The 20,248-nt window shown below is 49.6% G+C and overlaps 1 protein-coding gene across 2 annotated transcripts in view; it reads right to left on the bottom strand.

Annotated features, from left to right (window-relative positions):
* ZNF536 (zinc finger protein 536) overlaps nucleotides 1-20,248 on the bottom strand; it is a 422,886-nt gene that overhangs the window by 302,464 nt on the left and 100,174 nt on the right. For both annotated transcript variants that reach the window (XM_044256239.1, XM_044256240.1), the window contains exon 3: nucleotides 8,350-8,466. The gene's annotated coding sequence lies outside the window, so the exon portion shown is untranslated. The remainder of the gene's footprint in view (nucleotides 1-8,349; nucleotides 8,467-20,248) is intronic.

Here is a 20,248-nt window from a genome sequence, read left to right as displayed (position 1 = left end):
ACTGTGGTCATCAGGAGACCAGGCCACACATGGGTCATGGTGAAGCTGGTATTTATTTATTTATTTATTTATAGCCAAGATGCAACCCAGATCCCTCTTATCACATTCGATAGCCACCCATACCACACTGTGAGGAAGGACAGACATCCACACCAGGCAGAAGTGAGGTACCACGGGTGAATGTGCCTCTTTTTAAAAAAATTTTGTGGTGTCTATTTGCCAAGCTGACCTAATGCTCGGCCTCACAGCTCTCCACCTCTGAAGGGCCAAGAGGGACACAGGAGCCTTTGTCTAGTGGCAAACAAAGGCAAAGTCATGGCAGAGTGGTCCCAAAAGTGACGTGGGACGCTGGCCCCGCCCGTGAGGACGCCGGCCCTACCAAGGCCACTTGCTGGGGCAGATGCCTGGGGACGTGGCAGAAGGAAACGCATGTCCAGCCTCAACCCCACGTCCTGTCCCCCTCGGAGCAGCTGGTCCCCAACCCAGGGAGAGGTGGCATTTCCCTGCCCCGCCAGCTCGCACAAAGAGGGGCGTCTCCAAAAAGAAAGATCCAGTGCTTGTTTTTGACACCTGAATTGTAGCTGGTCACTTAGACTTCTCCGGTCCTCTCCCCTGACTCCCTCACTCCGGAGTGACCCCCTCTCCCCCCGCCAAGAAAGGTCTTTCAATGATAACCTGGTTGCAAAGCAGAAAGAGCCCATTATTAGCTCCATAAATGAATCCAGCGCCATTAAAGGGAAAGAATGTGACACGAAGCTTTTGTTTTCAGAAATAAAAGAAAGAAAAGCCAAAGGGGAAAAAAGGAAGAAGGAAGGAAGGAAGGAAGGGAGGGAGGGGAGGAGAGGGGAGGAGAGGGGAGGAGAGGGGAGGAGAGGGGAGGAGAAGCAGCCCCAGCCTCAGAACTGTGTGGAAGGAGAAAGCGGCACCCAGATGGGGGGAAGGCTGGCTCGGGCTGGTGCCGGGTGGCAAGAAGGGTTAAATTTATGTTCCATTACAAGTCCCCTTTTTTTTTTGGTTTCATCTTCTCAGTAAAACACATAACTTAAAATGAAATCAAATATTAAAAATGACAGACTCTATAAGTGCTGTGAGTAACTCCAGGTCACGGAGGGAGGGAAGAGCCGGCGAGTTGTCAGGCACTATCTGTCAGAGTGAATTAGAAACAATCAACAGACACTGAAGGGGAAGGTGATTGTTATTAGGCAGTGGGGCTGGGATCGGGCTGCCCAGATGTGGTCGTGCATATCAAGGACAGGAAGCAGCAGTTTAATTCAGGAAGCCCTGGCGAACAGGGCAGCCGAGAGGAGAAAAGTCCTTTGTCGCTAATAAGCTGGAAGTTACTTTGATAACAGCAGGGTTAGACTCGAGAATAAAACACATTTCTTTCACTACCACACACCATTAATATCACAGAAATGCGGGCGGAAGAGCCGCTGGGCGAGCATGGGATTAGCCGCCAGCTCGCCTTGCCCTGAGGCCTGGGAGGCCCCACCTGGACTGGGAACTCCCCCACCTGGACTGGAGCCTCCCCCACCTGGACCCAAGCCTCCCCCACCTGGCCCGGGGCTTCCGCTCCTTCCGGGGCCAGGCTCCTCCTGACCAGATCGGCCCCTCCAGAAATGTCTTCTGACCGAAAAAAGAATAAAAATAGTATGTCACAATTTCCCCGTGTCAGGCCCTCCCATCTCTGTGGCCTGTGGGGAAGGTGCGAGCCCGGTAAACAGCCTCCATATAATGAAGTCCATGTATGCAGCAACGAAAAACAATTTTATATGCAGACAAGGCCCGATTTCATAAGAAATTACTTATGCAGGCGTTCTGCAATTATCCTGTGATACTTTCAGGCAACAGTCTGACAGCAGTTGTGCAAACAATAAAGGGATTACAGAAATAAAAACAAATAATATTACACACACAGAAACTCCATGTTGCATGTGGACGGGATGAAGGGAGCCTGGCAGGGGCCAACAGGAAGTGAAGCCGGAGATGGGCCCAGCCTCTTCCCAAGCCCTGAGACCACGGGGAAGCTGACGCCCCAGCAGCCTGACGGGAGCCCGGCGGCTGTGGGGGGAGTCTGCCCCTCTCAGCAGACCGCTTGCCTCTCAAGGAGCAGAGGACGTAGGTCCCACTGGCGGAAGGGGTACAGTCATGGGACAAGGAAGGGACGAGCAATGGGCGGGCTGAGCAGCCTGGCCATCTTCTCTCACACCAGGTGGCCTCCCGGGACAGGAAGCATCTTGTCCTTCCACCACATTCCAGGATCAACCCCTAACCAGTTGCAGGCCCGAGCCTCCGGTCAACTTGGTGCCGCGTCAGGACTTCCTCTCCCCAAACAGAAGGGAGCCGACGGGGTGCGTCAGCCCCGGACAAGGACCTGTCAAGACTCGGGACGCCGGGGGCATTCACCTTCGATGGGTAGGAGGAAGGGAGGGCGGTTCTGTCACGTGCTCCCGGACGGCACGAATCGAACTCACCCATCACCGTGTGCCCCTATGAGATGTGGGTGGGCACCCTATAACTCAGGGGTCGGGGGAACCCGGTGAGATGGGACGCAGAGAGGCTCGCAAGGGGCATCCGGACATGCTTCCCAGAAAATGGGTACATTCTCCTCTCCTCTGGGCACCAAACAAGCCCTATGCAGCCAGAAGTTGCTACTCCAGACCTTCTTGTGGGAAGACGACACGGCAACACAGAGAGGACTGAGGACTTGCAGGTGCTGGGTCCCATGTGCAGAACCTGCCTAGAGCCCGGACTGTCCTGTGGACAGCCCCCGGGGCGTGGGGCGTGGGGGGAGTGCAGGCCACGCTTCTGAGCACCCACTGTGTCAGGTACCGAGTGTGGGCCTCACAGAGCACGGGCTGAGCTCGGCACAATCTACAGATCTTGGCATTCGCAGAAAGGCTTTTTAAAATTTAAATTAGTTGCTAGCCTGAAAGAATAAGAAAAAGAGGGGCACCTGGGTGGCTCAGGGGGTTAAATCCTCTGCTTTCGGCTCAGGTCATGGTCCCAGGGTCCTGGGATCAGGGCCCTGCTTCGGGCTCTCTGCTTGGTGGGGAGCCTGCTTCCTCCTCTCTCTGTGCCTGCCTCTCTGCCTACTTGTGATCGGTCAGATAAATAAATTTTAAAAATCATGGGATGCCTGGGTGGCGCAGTTGGTTAAACGACTGCCTCCGGCTCAGGGAGTGATCCTGGAGTCCCGGGATCGAGTCCCACATCAGGCTCCCAGCTGCATGGGGAGTCTGCTTCGCTCTCTGACCTTCTCCTCGCTCATTCTCTCTCTCACTGTCTCTCTCTCTCAAATAAATAAAATAAAATCTTAAAAAATAAATAAATAAATAAATAAATTTTAAAAATCGTAAAAGAAAAAAAAAAGAAAGAAAGAAAAAGAAAAGAGACAAGAAGAGAAAAAGAAAAGAGAACTGCATTTTATTTTTTTTTAAACGTCTTTCCTTAAAAACTGTGAAGGCCTGGGAAAAGGTCTGCCCAGGGCCGCAGGTGGCTGCAGTGAGGGGAGCTGAGGGGATGTTTTCCATAGGGTCTGCTCTCCGCAGCCTGCTCTGTCCACACCCAGCCTCTGCATTTCCCACCTAGACCCAGCCTGCATTTGGGTTTATGACAATGCTTACAGAGAGCTGAGGTCTGTCCAGGACACCCAGTAAAAGGCCGGGCCAAAGCCTCCCTAGGTTGTCCCCATCCTCAAGAGCTCACTCTGAGGCAGAGCCCGAGCCTTCCGCTAGCTGAGCTGGCTTCAGCACTGATGATCGTTGTTCAAAACCCTCGGGGTTCTGTAGCCCTAAAATGGGCCGATCTGAATACCCAAGGGGCAGCCCTCAGCCACCTGCACACGTATCAGGACCCCTCGGCCAGGGCCCTGCCTCCCCGTGTCCTGAATACGTCAAACCCAGGGGGCCTCGGGCCTGGCAATGCTCGTGTTCCAGGAAATCTGGAGAGCAGTGTGGATTTGGTACACGTCGACTGAGTTTGCCTAAAGCCAGGTGCAACAGATTCTAATGGTTACAAACTGCAGGGGTGAGAGGCTCTCCATCAGTGCCCCCAGATGCCTGCAGACCTCTCCGGCTACCAGGAGCTGCTCTAGGCGCTATGGGGGCAGCAGGACAGACAAGACAGACTCAGTCCCTGCCACAGCTTCCAGCGGCTCTAGGAGCAGCCCCCATGCTGCCCACAGCAGCCCGGGGTAGGCACAAACACGCCTTGGGCCTTGGTCTCTAAACTTATAAAATAAAGGTGGCTTTGATGGCAAAAGTTTCTGCTAGACCTGGGGTTCTAGAATCACCAAGAATCTTTACTCTGGATCTCGGTCTGCCTCTTCCTGGACAGCCCCAGAATCAGTAGGGGTATGGTAGGCGCCTCCCAGAGGCCCACATGGCCTCAGCACACCCACCCCTGAGCCTTCTACCTGCAATTCTGCCCACACCCACAGCTGGGGGGTACAGGAAACTCCAGATGAGCAGCTGTGAGGCACTATCGTGAGTCACCATGTTGTCCCTGAGGGCAGGGCCCTGAGGGCAGCTAGCTCCCTTTCCTGCACCCACAGAGCCTACAGTCCGTAACTCCCAGCTTTAGACAAGTCACCAGGGCATTCCTCTAGCAGAAAATAAAGAGTGAACAAGAGTGGGTTCATGTCACTTACAGAATTTTGGGCACATAGGAGCATCCCGACACCAGGGAAGGTGAGCTTCTCAAGACACAGCTCCGGTCACAAGCAGCACAGACATAAAACAAAGCCAGCACTCCTCACCATGGCCTACAAAGTCATGTCCAATGCAAGCTCCCTAACCCCGTACCCTCTCCTTAGAGCTCACGGTTCTCTACCCTCACCAGCCTATACTCTGACCCTCAGATATGCCAAATTCTCCCCCACCACAAGGCCTTTGCACTTGCCATTCCCTCTCTGGGGAATGCTCTTCCTTCAGCCCATCACCTGGCCAGCTCCTCCATGTCCTTCAGCCCTCTCACTTCCAAGGTGCCTTTCTCAGGAAGGTCCATCCTCACCACGTACCCCTCTCAAGTAGAGCTCTCCTGCTCTCTCTTTCACCCCAGACCTTCTTCATGGCACTTTATCACTATCTGACATCTGCTTATCCACTGCTGCCTTGTTCACGGCTCCTAGCTACACAATAGAAGCTCTTTAAGGAGCTTTGCTAAGGTCGTAACCTGGCTGCTTCATGGCCAAGGGATCAGGCTGCAAGATCAGGAAGAAGCCTGCTCAAACCTTGGCTTTACCATCCATCAGCTGTGTGACATGAGGGAGGCCACTTAACTTCTCTGACCTCAGCTTCCACACCTGGAAAATGGGACGAATATCAGCAGCTGCCTGCTAGGCACAAGGTGACAATGAAGATAATCCCAAGACACTCTGGGGCCAGAACCAGCCCCACCGCTCCTGTTCTCCAGAGTCAGAATTATCTCTGATTTTCATTTTCTCTTGGGCTATGCGGCTGTCATGAGACCTCACCTTCCTACCTCATTCAGCTGCTACAGAGGCATTGGCGGGGATCTTGATCTTTACCTCCATGAGCCTGGAGATCTCCTGGTGAAGATCAAATACGACGCAAAGCCCCACACACATATGCAGGGCTTATCATCATTATCACACAGAAATTACAATTATTCACTCCCTCCTCTGTGCTCCCAGAGTGCCGCTACCACAGCATTTAACTGAAGTAATTACTGCTGCGGGAGGGCTGTTGACTCACACGGCTGTGCCAGGACAACGGGGCCGCTTCGGGACAGCCCAAGCGACCGCAAGGCCAGCGCCCTAGTCCTGGGCCCTGCCCCCGCCGCCCGGCAAGGCAAGGGCCGGGGCCTGCCGCATATGTCAGAGGTAGGGCAAGGTCCTGTGGCCTCTGCGATCCACTGCCCTCCGCACACCCTGGGGTCTTTCTGAAGGATGATGCCAAGGAGGGCTGGGTGGCCCCAGCTCCTGGCTCTGCCTCTGATCCTCCCTGGGGCTTCTCGGGAAACCCATGCTGTGGTGGGCTAGGAAATCGTTCTCTGATGCATGTGACAGGTTCGGTTACTGACGGGTCACTTAAGGTTTCTGTGCAATGGCGCTCGGTGGGGGCTGTCGGGTTGTCCCAAACCTGCCCTTGTACAGCATTTCACGAAACATTTTGAAGGTCAAGTGTCCATTTCGGAAAGATGGGGAGGGCATCGGTGGAGAGGACAGAAGCAAGGGTCCCGACAGGTCCCTTCAGGAGTCCAGAAGTGGCCCAGCCAGCACATCACGGCTCCAGGCTACTCCGAGAGAGAGTCTCCAGCTCCAGGGCCCAAGGGTCCCAGGTGCTGAGGTGGGCAGTCAGGACAGAGGAGTTGGTCTGGGAGACCTGTCGCCCTTCCTGGTCTCCAGGGCCCAGAATTTGCTCTTGAATATAAGGCCGAAAATCCTACTTCCGATGCACAGGACCTTGAAGTCATTTCCAAGATTTACCTTTTCCATGAGAGAAGAGTTCCCTGCCTTCTCACAGCCAATCCCAAGAACATCATCGTATCATTGTTCCTTATCTTCTAAGAGGCCCAGAGCACGCCCAGATGATTAGTTCTTTAAAATACAGGCTTCCGAGGCAGCAAACCTGGTGAGGCTGGTGTGTGGCCTACTCTCCAGAGCCCGAGAAGCCACCCGAAGAAGGTCTGGGTCCATTCACACGAGAAATGAAGTCAATCCAGGGCCTCCCCCTCAGTCCCCCCTACCTGGTCAGATGCGGCGGCTCGGGCCTCTCTCTACTTCCCTGTCCAAGGTGGGTCAAGGGAAATGGCCAGCACCTTTGCAGTGCTTCCTCTCCCACTCAAGAAGCACAGAGCATGGAAAGTTCCAGAAGAAGCTGGTACACAGGCTCACCCCCCCACACACACCCCGAGGAAAGCCAGCCTCGCCCGTCTGCCTGACCTGAGGCCCTTGGCAGTGATGCTCCACGGGGCTCGCAGAAACTGCAAGCCTCCACGCGGCAGAATTCCTACCATCAATGTAGCAGCTAAATATTGTAAGACTCCTAACTCCCCCATCTGTGTTTTGCCTCCCAAGAGGGAAAATAGTCTTCACAGACATTCCCTTATCTGGCAGGCAAATTCTAAACCTTACTGGCAATCACAGGCTTGTTTTCCCAACCAAACAGCTATGGAACCAAAAATTGCTCTGCCTGTGATATGCTGAGGAGGGAACTAGCCAAACAGCTCAGTCTGGAAGCCCAGGGCCGGGAAGCCCTTGGGCTTCTCCATCGCTGCAGAAGGCCCCGTGCTCCGCAGATGTCCCCGCTGCCAGGGGAGGCCTGCCTGGCCGCCGAAGGAAGCCACAGCGGCTGGTGTTCACCGCTCCTCGTTCTTCACACGGAATACACCCACCAAGAAGCTGACGGAAAACACTCACCACAGTGTGAAATCAACACTTTCTAACTCAAATAAAGGGGGTTAAAAAAAAAAAAGGAAAACTTCCAACCATTTTGCTGCAAATATTTTCTCCTATAAGATCATGCAAGGCAGGGGCACCACGGCGGCCTTGGGCCCTGCCACCAAGCACGCCTAGGCACCCCGCACCCTCAATTTCTAGTTTATGGTCTTTCCCTGCGTTCCACCTGGCCCTTCCCAGCCGTAATGCCGGAACCCCGTACCTGGGTGAGGGCTAATAAACCGAATCTGATGATAACTGTAGGAGCCTAATTGATAGGGGCCTTTATCGACTGGCCTTGATGTCTATCTGAGGTTCTCAACAGCCAAGATTTAAATGTTTCATTTTATTTTTAACTTTCACTTTTCCACATTCCAGCAATGTCAGGCAAAGAGGTATGGTTTTACTATCAGAAAGAATCATGGTGCAGAATAATTTATGACTTTAGCTTGGGCTTTCAGAAAAGCTATTTCAAATCTTCACTTTGATTTGGTTGTATCAAAACTACTCAAAATAACAGCGGGCCCTTTCTCGGAACCAGAATATGTTAGCGGCACCTCAGGATTGTGAACTGAACCCTCAGATTCATCCCAGAAGAAAACTTGAGAAGGGAATTAAGCCACGGAGGGGAAAATCACCTTTTTCCCTGATTCCTTTGTTCCCCCTCCCCACCCATTCCCCAGACACACCCAAACCACAAAGGAAGGTCTCCCCGAAACCCCCTGGGGAGAAGTCCCACCAGCCACCACTCCCCCAGAGCTTCCCACCAGGTGGACTGATCCTACCTCCAGGGTGGTGGGGGGAGAGGGGGAGGCTGGGAGGAATCCCCGGGGCCAAGAGGAAAAAGCGAAGGGCCCTTTGGTTGGGATTTGTGTTAGGTCAACTCGACAAAGCAGGAGGAAATGATGTGTGTCCAGGGCAAAGAGTTCTAATATCGTAAGACTTACCTTAGCAGCTTAACTGCATACTTGTCTTAAGGACTGTCAGTCTGGTAACAAAATACCCCAGAAAGGATGTAGCTGATCCAGGCACTGACAGATCGCCAGAGGGGGCGTCCCGGTTCCCTATCACAAAAGGAAATAGAGAAAGAAATGATGTAAAGTGAAATGTAACAAATTCACCAAATCAGAGCAATATGCAGAGGTCAAGGAAATTCAACTGAAAAGGTTAAAGATGAAATCAAATCCGGTGTAGGAGAATGAAAATCTATCCCAAAGCAAGGCCACCGGTGACGTGCTGTAGACAAGAAGCTAAATACTGCGTAGCACTGGGATCTTTCATTTTCATCAGATCAATAAAAGCTTATATTTATCAGGATTCCAAGCAGCTGCCACTTCTGACAACCTCCACTTTATTTTCCCACTCCTTGTGCTGTATCAGGGCAAGGAGGAGAGGAGAAGCAGCTTTTAATGCTATTTACACCTGAAGACACAATTCCATTAAGAGGTCCTGTTTTGTTAAAGAAACAGGGATTGATATGATTATATTGGCAGGAGCGCGGGAAGCCCCTTTGTTCTTCCCCCCCATGTTCTCCCCTTTGCAATCCAGACCCTGAGCCCGAGCCCCGCGCGCGGAGATTTCCTGACACCAAGTCTGTGTGCGAGCACTTTTTTGTTCAAACTTACCATTTACAAAGAGAGGCGAGGCTTTCTGCTAAAACAGTTACCACTCTAATCATCTGTACAACAATATTTGCTATCAGGCATTCTAAATAGATTATCACCAGTCCATCTGTGTCATTATTGATTTATAAGGCTTTAAGCAGCTTTAGAATGGAAGCTTTCCCACTGAAGGGTTTCTTGTATAAATCAGAGCCGTGCTCAAATATAGCAGCCATCACTCAAGATATTGTTCTTAAAATCATAACAAGAAGGAGAAAATGATAAATTGCTTGTAATATACTGATCCAAACTGATATGCAAATCTTGTTTTTTAAATATATTACTTGAGTAAAAAGAGGCATCATTAACATATGAATGCTATATGCAAATGATAGTGACAGAGCAGATGTTGGCGCATGTAATTGACCTATATGTGAATTGCATCAGAGCCTTAACTCTATTAATTCACTACCCAGTAACTAGATATTGTCCAAAAAGTACATTCTTTGAAACCATATACTGGAAGCAAAGCTGACAGGGTTCCAAGGATTCTGAAACAAGGTCACTGTCACTAGTATTTTGCTGTCATCTGCATTCCCCTTCTTATGGATGACATCATCACGGGGCCGTGTAAATCGATCACTTAATAGCATTTAGAAAATACTGCAGTGGGGAACAGGTTATAAAAAAAAAATGCCCCAGTTTTATTCTTTTTCTTGGCAGAAATGTCATACCTCTTAAACTGAGGGTTTGTGCATGAGTGCACTGTGAAACACACAGATGCCATTTTATTCCCCGTCTTTATTTTTCCACTTCTTCTCAGAATGACATTAAATTGTATTAAATAGCCTTTTGTCCACAGGGCACAGACCACCCCGCATATGATAATGTATTAATGCCCCACGTTCCAGCCACTGAGCTGAAACATTCTGAGACTTGGAGGATAAGTATGAAGCACCATTGTGTGTATAGCCTGCTAACAACTGTGACACATACTAATAGAAACATACCTAATAAATTACTGCTTTCAGGTCTAGCAAGCTGACATTTCTCTGCAAGGGACAATTTTATATTTGTGGCGCAGAACAAAATTGCTTCATATGAAGCCACTGTGGATTAGCATAAAAATTAACACTTAAATTTCGGCTTATTTTCCACCCTCTCCTCCTGCCACAACAATCAATTCCTCTTATAAATCTGATTAGATTTTATGATGCTTATTATTCAGAGCATGTCTCAACACAGCATTCACAGGCTTGAAGACTATTTGTTTAAATAGAAAAAAGAAGCAGATAAATCTATAGGTATTTTTTATTACCCCATTCCCCACCAGTTTCTTTCTCATATTGTAACATCAGTAATTGATTGCACACATTAATTAACATGTAAGGTAGAAATTCTGCATTATGCATGATTTATTTTCCTATCTGGTGAGTAGGTTTGTCTGCTGCCCTTGTGTTTCTAGGACATTGGGCTCGATTCTGGTCCAGACATAAATGCCAATGCTCATTCCCCCTGAAAGTTATTAATGTCAGATATGAAATGAGATTTTTTATTTCACCTGCTTACTAATCCACAAAAGCTGTTTTGAGTGATGCAGGCTTAAACGCCAAAATTTGAAATGATATATTGCTATATCTGATAACATGCAAATATGTTCATTAGACATAATTTAGCAGGAGAGAATAGCAACACTTTTATAACAAGTCTAGGTCAAAAATGGTTGTTAATTAAACAAGTCATGAAAAATGGCATTACAAGGAGACTGTCCAGCAGACACCAGACTTTCTAATGATATGCCGCTGGTAGGTAACCAACGCTTCCCACTAAAACGGAGAAGGGGAAAAAAAAAATAAAAAACAACTTTCTGAGCATTTCACATAATCTAAAGCAAGGTTAACAAAACTATACCCACATTAGGAACCTCAAATTGATCACATATTCTTCTTAGATTTTAATGGTAACACACTATACTTCTCCAGAAATTTGAAGATGCGATTTCACTTTCTGTCTTAGTGGCTTCAAGTGATTGATATGGTTGACTCCTTCACAAATACACCAGAAAAGAAATTAATATTATATCCGGCCATGCTTCTAGCTGCCCTGAGTGTTCATGGCTGTGTATGTTAACTCAAGAAGAGCGATAAGCATAGGGACGATTGGTCGGTGAGGGCAGGGTTGGGGAGGGAGTGGAGGGAGGATGAAGGCAAGGCACAGGGGGACTGCGGGCCTGTTTCTCCCTTTTCTGGTAGTCCTTCCCAAGGGGACGCTTCGGTTACCTAGGGAACCAGCTGTTGCAAGAACTCTTTTGATTGGCCATGAGTTGAGATTCAGATGGGTGGGGCTCTGGTAAGTAGGTACTCCCGGCCACCTTGTAGCAAATGGCTTGGCTTCTTGGAATGAGGCTTCCTGAGTACCTAGGGGAAGGATGATACCTTGGGAGTGAAGTACTGCCTAATGGAAGGCAGGGGGGTTCGGGCAGTTTCCAACTAGCCACCTTGCCGGGCTTCTGTGCCACGAGGGAAGTAGTCATAGAGTGGGAAGGGCTGAAAACATCTTCTGGGACCAACAGATGCCCCTCAACAGATGCCACCCAAGCCCACATGGGTGAAGCCATCCGTGAGCTGGTGTTCTACTTATCCAAAGGATCCTTGTAGCTGGACACGTGAAGCCCAGTCTGTAAAGCAGGGAAAATACCTCTACACATTTGGAGTCATGCACAGTAAGGGAAGTTGAGTGGGAGAGCGAATAACAAATTCAGCAAACCGAAAGAAGTCCACATCGAAGCCACTGGAACAATCAACCTGTATTCACGGCACCAACTCAGGCACAAGAGGTATGCCTAATCCTCACCCATTTGGTGGGGGCAGGTCCGTCCCCAAATACTTCATGTCCAAGTGTAAAATACTCGCTCTCAGCCTGGCTTGCAGACAACATGACTACTACTGCTAGAAATCTCATCTCATTTTTGCATTGCATTTTATGGTTTCTTCTCAATACAGAATCTCAACTAGTGCACGAGGCACCATAGCATTCATCTCCCCCATCTTTCATTGATAATGTGATATTCTACAAAAGAAAATAGGCGGAAACTTGGTGGAGGAAGAAAAGGAAATACTCATTCTACAGGACACTTTGGTATCTTTTTTATCCCATGGAGCCCTTCCTTACATCTACTACCTACTCCGCATATGCCCCTCATGAGTTTATTTGGACAGAGAGCCCCTCCTATCTTCCTTGTCACACTGCAGTTCTGGTTCCTGGACATGACTGTCTACTGCTTCCCCATGGGGGATTCTTACAGGTCTCACATTCTAGGAGGAGGCCAAGAATGGGTCAGGGTCACAAGACTTGTTGAGGAAGTCCTGGGGGGGACCTATAAATTCTCGGGCAGTAGGAAGCCCTGGGAAGGAAGATCTAAAAGACCCCAGCACAAAAGTGATATTTGGATACCCCAGTCACGGTCAACAGGTTTAACGGTGTGTCTCACGGGCCAATGATTCCTTCTTGGGGGCCCCTGGTACTAGGTACCCGACTTCACGTGCTCCACATCCGATGATGAGGGAGATTGCCCGGGTCAACTTGGGGTCACGGTTAAACTATCCCACATTTCCCCAAAGCCTTGAATTCATTTCAAAGTGTTTCATCTGTTGAATGAATGAACTAACGCATCCATGAACAGATAGGAGAAGTGAATGAATGCGGAAAGGCACGTATAAATGGATGGATGGAGAGATAAGGACGGAAAGAGTTTTTTTTAAAAGCAATAAATGCATGAATTAATGTGTAAATGCAAAAATGCATACGTAGAGGAAAAGTGCCTCAGGAATGGGTGAAAGAAAACCACTGGTATCTTTTTAACAAGCAGGTATCCACATAGTTCTCCTGCAGGCCCGCCCAGGGGGCTGATGGACAACATAAGAGAAGAAAGAGCAAGCAAGGTCTTGCTCTTTGTCATGGGGTTTGGTCGCCCGTCCTTGGCTTCCTTCCCACCTCTCAAGATAAGCTTGTGGGCCAGCCAGTAGGATTCTGCATAAGCTCTCCCAGGCTCATGAAGGAGACAAATATTCCCGCCCCCTGGCTGAACCAGGAGGATGACAGAGGTTGGTGAGCTGGGTCTGACTGTGAGACAGCTGGCCCGGTGCAATCCTGTACCTGCTGGACATGGACAGAATCTTCCCGGGAGGCAGGAGCCGCAGTCATCAGGGGCACATACCCTCGCCCAGTGCCCAGTACATGCTGGCACTGAAAAGACGAGCCACACATCACCCGTGCCTCGGTGGATCCACCTAATGGATGGGGACAACACATCCAAAAGAGTGTCTGGTGCCAAGGACGGCTCAATAACCAGCCGTCATCATCTGAACTGCTGAGCAGTTCTGCCCTGTGGGTTCTGGGTCCCCTGCTTGTGGAGGGTTTGCTCCCAGGCGGACATCCAGCTCTACCAAATGTATTGGCAGCCAGGCTCTCCAAAGCAGGGAACTAGCTGGTAGGAACCCTCATACCTCCCTTCAAGTGTACATTTTATGTCTTCCACCAAGCTCCACTGACCTGCCTGAACATAGATATTTTCTACTTAAAACGACTATACAGGGTTCATCTTGGTAATGCTTTGCTCTTCTGTAGAAGTTGCTTTCCTATCTACACAACCAAGAACTTGGTCTAGATCATGGGTTTTCAGCACCTCTGTGCCTAGTCTTTTTCCGAGGAGGTCTTCCCACATGCGAGCTGATGAAGACCACAGTCAAAGCTGCAGAGAAGAGCCCTGAGTTCTCCCCTCCCTGTGGCTCTCACGACCTCTCCTTGGAACTTCTGGGGTGTTATGGAAGCCAGTTTGAGAGCTATTGGACTGGCGACTTCCGGATGGCCAGGAAACGGTGACTGTTAGTTGCATGCGGAGACACGTTCTGGATGCCTGGGAGTCAGCTGGACCTCATGCCCACTGCAGGACAGTCCTGAACACCCAGTCAGCCTGGTGTTGCACGGTGGCACAGAAACCAGACAGATGTCCCCAGCCCCGACTAGCCTCCAGCTCCTTTCTTTGACATCCAGCTCTGCCGTTAGTTCCAAGCCAGCTCCCTCTGAGGCAGGCACTCGGACTCAGACCCAGGCAGGAGTCCCGAGAAGACGACAGTCTTCTTAGGTCTACGGCTCCTTAGGCACATGTCAGGAGAGCGAAACACCTTTAAACAGACTGGTCATGAGACTCTCTCAGAGATCATTTCCCAGAACGAAGACAGGAAGTCATCTGAAATGTCTCAAAGCTGACTGACTGCATTTTCCTCATTCCTCCCTCCCACCTTAACTGGAGGAGGGACACTTTGGCCCCAATTTCCGTTACCTGCGTACCACCTTCTCCTTATCCCATCTGCTTAGACTTGCGCCATTACCTAGTTATGAATCTTCTTGAAATCGACTCACAGGTTTCCTTCCATCAATTTGTTTCAGATGGAAATTTTGTATAATACTGCCCGAAATAAAAAAAAAGGATTTATTCTTCATTTAATAGGTAAAAACCAATGTCCTGCCATATCAAAGAGGAAAACGCTTGGCCATGTTGAATCTGATGTCATCTCCTAGCAGCAGAGGACAGGCAGTGGAGGGCACGGAAGGGGCACACCAACTTTGGGGCAGGGGCTTGGCCATGAACCCTCCCTGCCACTACTTTCCTGACTCGAGCACCCAAAAAGCTGGCTAAGTCCCAGTTTCCTGGCCTGTGAAATGGGATGATAGTCATACCTAATCTTATAAGGTTGTTACAAAAATTGAATTAAGAGAGATAATTAACTAATCATTAATTAATTGAGGTGACAGGCCTGGCATGTAGTTGGCTGTTGTTGTTGCTGTTATACTAAACCATAAGGCAGGAGGAGGGGGAAGATCTCATAGACCTGGCCATCTATCATGGGTTTGCCCCAGAATGTGGGATTGCATACACTGAACTAGACAAGCTGAGTGACACAGGGACAAGGCCAGGGGCTAAGCATCGGTAGCCTGGTCCTTGCCCAGTCCCACTGCTAGCCCACTGGCAGCCTCTGGAGTCCCATCCCAGGCACACAACCTGGACTCTCCCAGGTCCTCAATTTGAGGATCAAACACAGAGGTCCCTGAAGGACCTTCTGGCCATGGGGAAGTCAAGTCCCTGAGCCCAGCATGAGCCCAGCCATGCTAAATAACAACTCTGCTCCAGCTTCCAGGCTGCAGCAGGCACTGGTGAGGGGGGTGGGGGGAGAAAAGGGCAAGAAGTAACTGAGAAATAAGGCCCAGAGTTGGCACATGTCGGGTCCCCAGATTGAGACCCCTAACTGGAAGAAGGCCTCAAGTGTGGGGGATGGGAACTGAGAGTTGGCACAGGGGTGCACATCAACACAGCTCCCAACCTCCAAGGTAACAGCACCCTAGGCTGGGTCTCTCCCTTGGCCTGCTTTCTGAGGGTCACCCATGGCCTTGACTCACTTCCTCAAAACGTCTTCTGCTTTGTGACCATTCACATCCACACATTACCTTAAAGAAGTCCCGAAGAGGCAGACTTTATAGGGGACCCTCGGGGGTGACCAGCCTCCTGCCTCCTCCCCAACCCACCCCAGCATCTGTATCCGTGGGTGAGACTTTCTCAGGAACAGAAGCATGTATCTGTGTCCTGAGCAGCATCTGGGTCCCCCAAGAACAGGTCACCATCTCCCAGTTTTTACAATAAATCTTCCCTCCACAAAAGTGTACCTGCTTTACAGATATTAACAAGAAAGGCACACCCTCAAGAATCTGGTAGAAACCTTGGGCCTTCGCCATGGCAAGTTCACGGTTGCATGTTAGAGTGTTTCTCCCATTGTCTGGAGGCTCTGAGCCTCCCCTAGGACCCGAGTCAGCAGCCCTGATGCCCATCACCCCCCGCCCTCCTTGCCTCTAGATGGACACTGGTCTGCCCAGAGTAAAGACCTTCCTGCAGGCACCATCCCCCCCACCCCAAGTGAGAGCCTCCCCCAGGGCAATCCCTTACACCAGGAGAGGGAGGTGCTAAAAAATCTTGTCCACATCAGTCAGTAGTGCTTGTGATGATTATCACAGAGAGGCGCTCACCCACCCCCCGGAATCCCTAGGTGTAGGCTTCCGGATGAACGACACAGGCAGAGGTCCATTTTGGAGGCATAAACACATGTTCTCTAAAATAGGCAATGTTGAGTCTCTGGTACAAAATGAGGGTATAAAGCCGACACTGTTTACAATCTGCTGGATCCCTTGGACTTGGGAACCCTTTTCCAGAAACGGTCATGTGAAAGGCACTTTCTTAGGAGCGTGTGCTTGTCTTCATCCCAGGCAAGCTAGCGGGATGCTACCATAGAAGGTTCTCCCCAGGGGCTCACGTGTGTCCCCACGGGGGTGGGGGGCACCAAGGGGGCAGACCCAGGGAAGCAGCCCTGGGACCCACCGAAGCCGAGGACCTGCCCCTGTCCTCATGTGAACGAGCTCATCCCACCAGGACCGAGCCCTGCAGCTCTCACGAGGGCTGACAAAACCCCAATCATTTCTTCAGGTGTTCACTGCTCTACAGTCTTTATGAAAACAAACCGTGTAAGAAACCAACAACAACCACAAAAAAATGTATTTTCTCATTTCTTTGAATTGTTCTGCTTGGCAATTTTATTGCGCATTAGTTCAAAATCAGCTGCCAATAAAGTTGGATAAAATTAAACTCATACTGGAGTCTTTCCCGCAATAATTTGTGTCGGGTTGTTTTTATTTTCATAAGGATTTGAAGTGCAGTGTTATCTGAGGTTCAGAATTTCACTGTCTGGATGGTCCCAACTTAATCTCCTACCCGGCTTTATGAATTCCAGTCTCCGTTCTTTTAAAATAGGTTGCGTTCTACTGTTAGCTTCAGACCAAGAGGGCTCTGTGGCCGTTTTGTCTTTTCCTCTACAAAAGCACGACAGAACACCAGAACCTTCCATAGTGTAATTAGGCTTTAGAAAAATCACGTGATTTATAATTTAGCAGAACCTCAGAACACAGCCTGATTCTCACCCTGAAAGTCAACACTGGTTTGCATGTATGATTTCAGGAAGGCGCTTGTTTTAAAGGGAGCATTTGTGGATAGGCCAAAATGATTCACTTTTAAGATGGCAAAAAAAAAAAAAAAAAAAAAAAAAGAAGGAAAGAAAAGAAAGAAAAAGAGAGAGACATCTTGAGAGTAAAAATAATGTGCTATCGTAATTTGATTATAGCAAAAATCAAATGTGGTGTGTTGTAGGCAAACAATAGGAATTTTTATGCAACTAAACATTTTTCTGGCCATCTAACCATGATTTATACAACTAAAATGATAAATTTAATCCCATCACTAGTAGATCAATTGCAGGTATAACAGATAAAACCTGAATAAATCATCGTATCACTGTATTGGAAACACAAACAGCAGATAGAAGCGGGAGTTCAGACTTTAAACTGAAATCTGTTTCCAGGCATTCCAAGGACAATTTGCAGTGGAGAAGTTCAATGTATACACAAAGTCATCTGATCCAAATATGCTAATGATTTTTATTGGTCAAATCTTAAAAGTGAGGTTTATTTTTATGAGCATGCATTAATTAACCCAGCATGGACTATCTCTCAGACTATCTTGCCAGGGACTTTCATTTAAACATGTTTATTGTGAAATGTTTGCATTCTCCACATTTGCGGCCCACACACAGATTATTTCATACTTTCCTTCAGAGCACTTAGAAAAGTTAAAAGGAGTTATTGTTTTTGATTAATGCCATTTTGGGCAGTTAAAAAAAAAAAAAAAAGGCAGTTCCAAACCCTAACTCTGCATAAATTCTTTGACATTGAAAACAATGTCTGTAAATGCTAGGGCACAGAGATATGGGGCGGGGGGGGGGGGGCGCTGCTTTAAGGTGGCCTGATGAAACTGAACCTTGGTCCCTCGGGTATTTGCATGAAACTCATGTGGGATGGCAATGGCTCGACGTGGTACAGCTATCAGTCCCGAAAAAGAGAGGCAGCCTGCTTGGGGCCGTGGCGCGGGGCCGTGCAGATGGCAGTTCTAAAGCCTTGCCTGTCATCTTTTGATTAAGAAAAGGAAATGATTTCACTAAAAAGATATTCCCTCTTGTGTTGTTTTGTTTTAACTAAGTTTGTACTTTCCACCAAACTGGACATATTTACTGAGACTCATAAGTTACTCCACGATTACTAACATCACGGCAATCTCAAGAAACTATTTTTTTCCTTGCCAATTATCCAAATATCATAACTATAAAATATCTTAAAACATTCTCCGTACTGTAAACATCTTAGCTACAAAGCTTCGAGTGTAAACAGTGTGATGCATCAGAATGGTTTTAAGCGATGTTATAAAAAGTGCTCTTAAAAACTAAACAAAAATGTAAAGCTTCCATCTGTTTTATGATTTTTCCACTGCTGAACGGCTGCTGTGTGCCAGTTCACTGAACCGTGGCTTGCTAAAGAGATTTCTGGGGTCACAGATTGAAAAAACAAAGAGCACGTCTTTAATGGTGGAATTTTTTTTTTTTTTTTCCCCCTCAAGTCGTCCTGACATGGCTGGAACGGAATGAAGTACGCAATGGTAGGAGACAAGGGACGGCAGACACTCAGGGTGCCTGTTGCAGAAGGAACCCTCTCTCTGAGAGACCCGTGTTTTCTAAAGGATGTCGTTTCCCCCATTACCTTGGGGTTTTCGGTGATGGTCTACCAGCGACCTCAATGCTCTCTTATTTCCTCACGGAATTTTCTTCGGAGCCTTGCATGTACAGGTTAAAAATAGATGGCAAATTGCACACCATGAAAAAGCATTCGGGTTTATCTCTGTGTACATACACAGGTATGACACTGGGTAGTTTAGAGACGACGGTCTTCCCTCTGCTCCAAGCCCTGTTCCAAGGGGATGCTGGGCTGCCCCGGGCAGGTGGAGGACTCCTCAAAGATGCAAGAGGAAAACCGTCCTTGGCCTGGAAGATTGGTCTCTGATGCACTGGGAAGTTGAGAAGGGGAGGGAGCTGAGAGAGAATGTGCATGGAATCCAGTCCTGGCGCTCGGATGACATTGCTCCAGGGGCAGTTGAGAAGGAAGGAGAAGCTGGGTCCAGTGTAGTCTCCCATCAGGGGTGGACTACTGCCCAGATGTGTTCTGGGGGCCCTCTGATCATCTAGCCCTTGTCCCCTGAGGCCACATCTGAGGCATAACAGCCACAGAGACACAGGGTTTGGGCTTCTTGGACAGATAAGCTGCCCCTTGTTCCCGCAGAGATGGAGCTACTAGGGCCTGTGGGGGGTGGGGAGATCTCTGACCTCCACCCCAGGAGAGGTTCAGAATTTGACCAGATGTCCCGATTCCCACAGCTGTCCCTTAGGACAGCGGACATCTCCAGAGCTGGGATGGCGTGGGTAGTGGTCTGCCAGGGGCTAGGGTTTAGCTGAGAGTCTGCTGCCTTTCCTGGGGTGACAAATGCACATGAGACCTCCCACAATGCAGTCATCTAGCTCGCAACGGTGGGGTACCCCAAGGTGGGACTCCTTAACAGATATGCAGGGAAGAACACCTCCCAGTCCATGGCTCCCACCCACCCACGGCCTGTCTCCGCATGGCTGCCCTGACCCGGTCTCCCTCTCCAACCTCTCTTCCACACCCCAGGGCCACGCTGCCCCTCCTTTCTCCCGACAGTGCAGAGGCCTCATACCCTCACCCGAAGGTAGGCTTGTCCATCTCTGTGAGTGGCTCTATGGGTCAGAGTGGGAAGCCTGTCATGGGCGAGGGCCCCTCACCCAGGTCCCTGATGAGGTCAGCACATCCGTGAGCAGAGCCCTGCCCAGGGGTGAGCAAGGGCCTATGGGTGCCACACCCTGAGGCCAGAGGGCACTGCTTAGCAAGATGGGCACCCTTGAGAAGCAGACCTGAATCCACACACATGCTGCCTCCTCCTCCTACCGGAGTGTCACCTGCACCGCACCCAGCAGACCAGTGACCAAGAGAGACAACCCCCACCCCCTGGAATGAGTGCCCGGCCCCACGAGCTCTTCCAGGACCCCCACGGCACTTGGAGCTTCAAGAGCCCCCGCCAGACCCCGGACCGCCCCATGCGCCCTCTGGCTCGGCGCCCGCGGCTGCAGCAGCCCGAAGCTCACCCAGCCGGTGGGCCCCGTGGGTTGGCGTGATTCTGTGCGCATTCCAAATTTAAATCTGGGACGCTCTCCCCTTTCTTCGCTGCTCCAGAACATGGGGGAGGCAT

This window comes from Neovison vison, chromosome 7 (genome assembly GCF_020171115.1).
Source record: "Neovison vison isolate M4711 chromosome 7, ASM_NN_V1, whole genome shotgun sequence".
Taxonomy (NCBI): domain Eukaryota; kingdom Metazoa; phylum Chordata; class Mammalia; order Carnivora; family Mustelidae; genus Neogale; species Neogale vison.
This window is presented reverse-complemented; position numbering and strand designations above follow the sequence as displayed.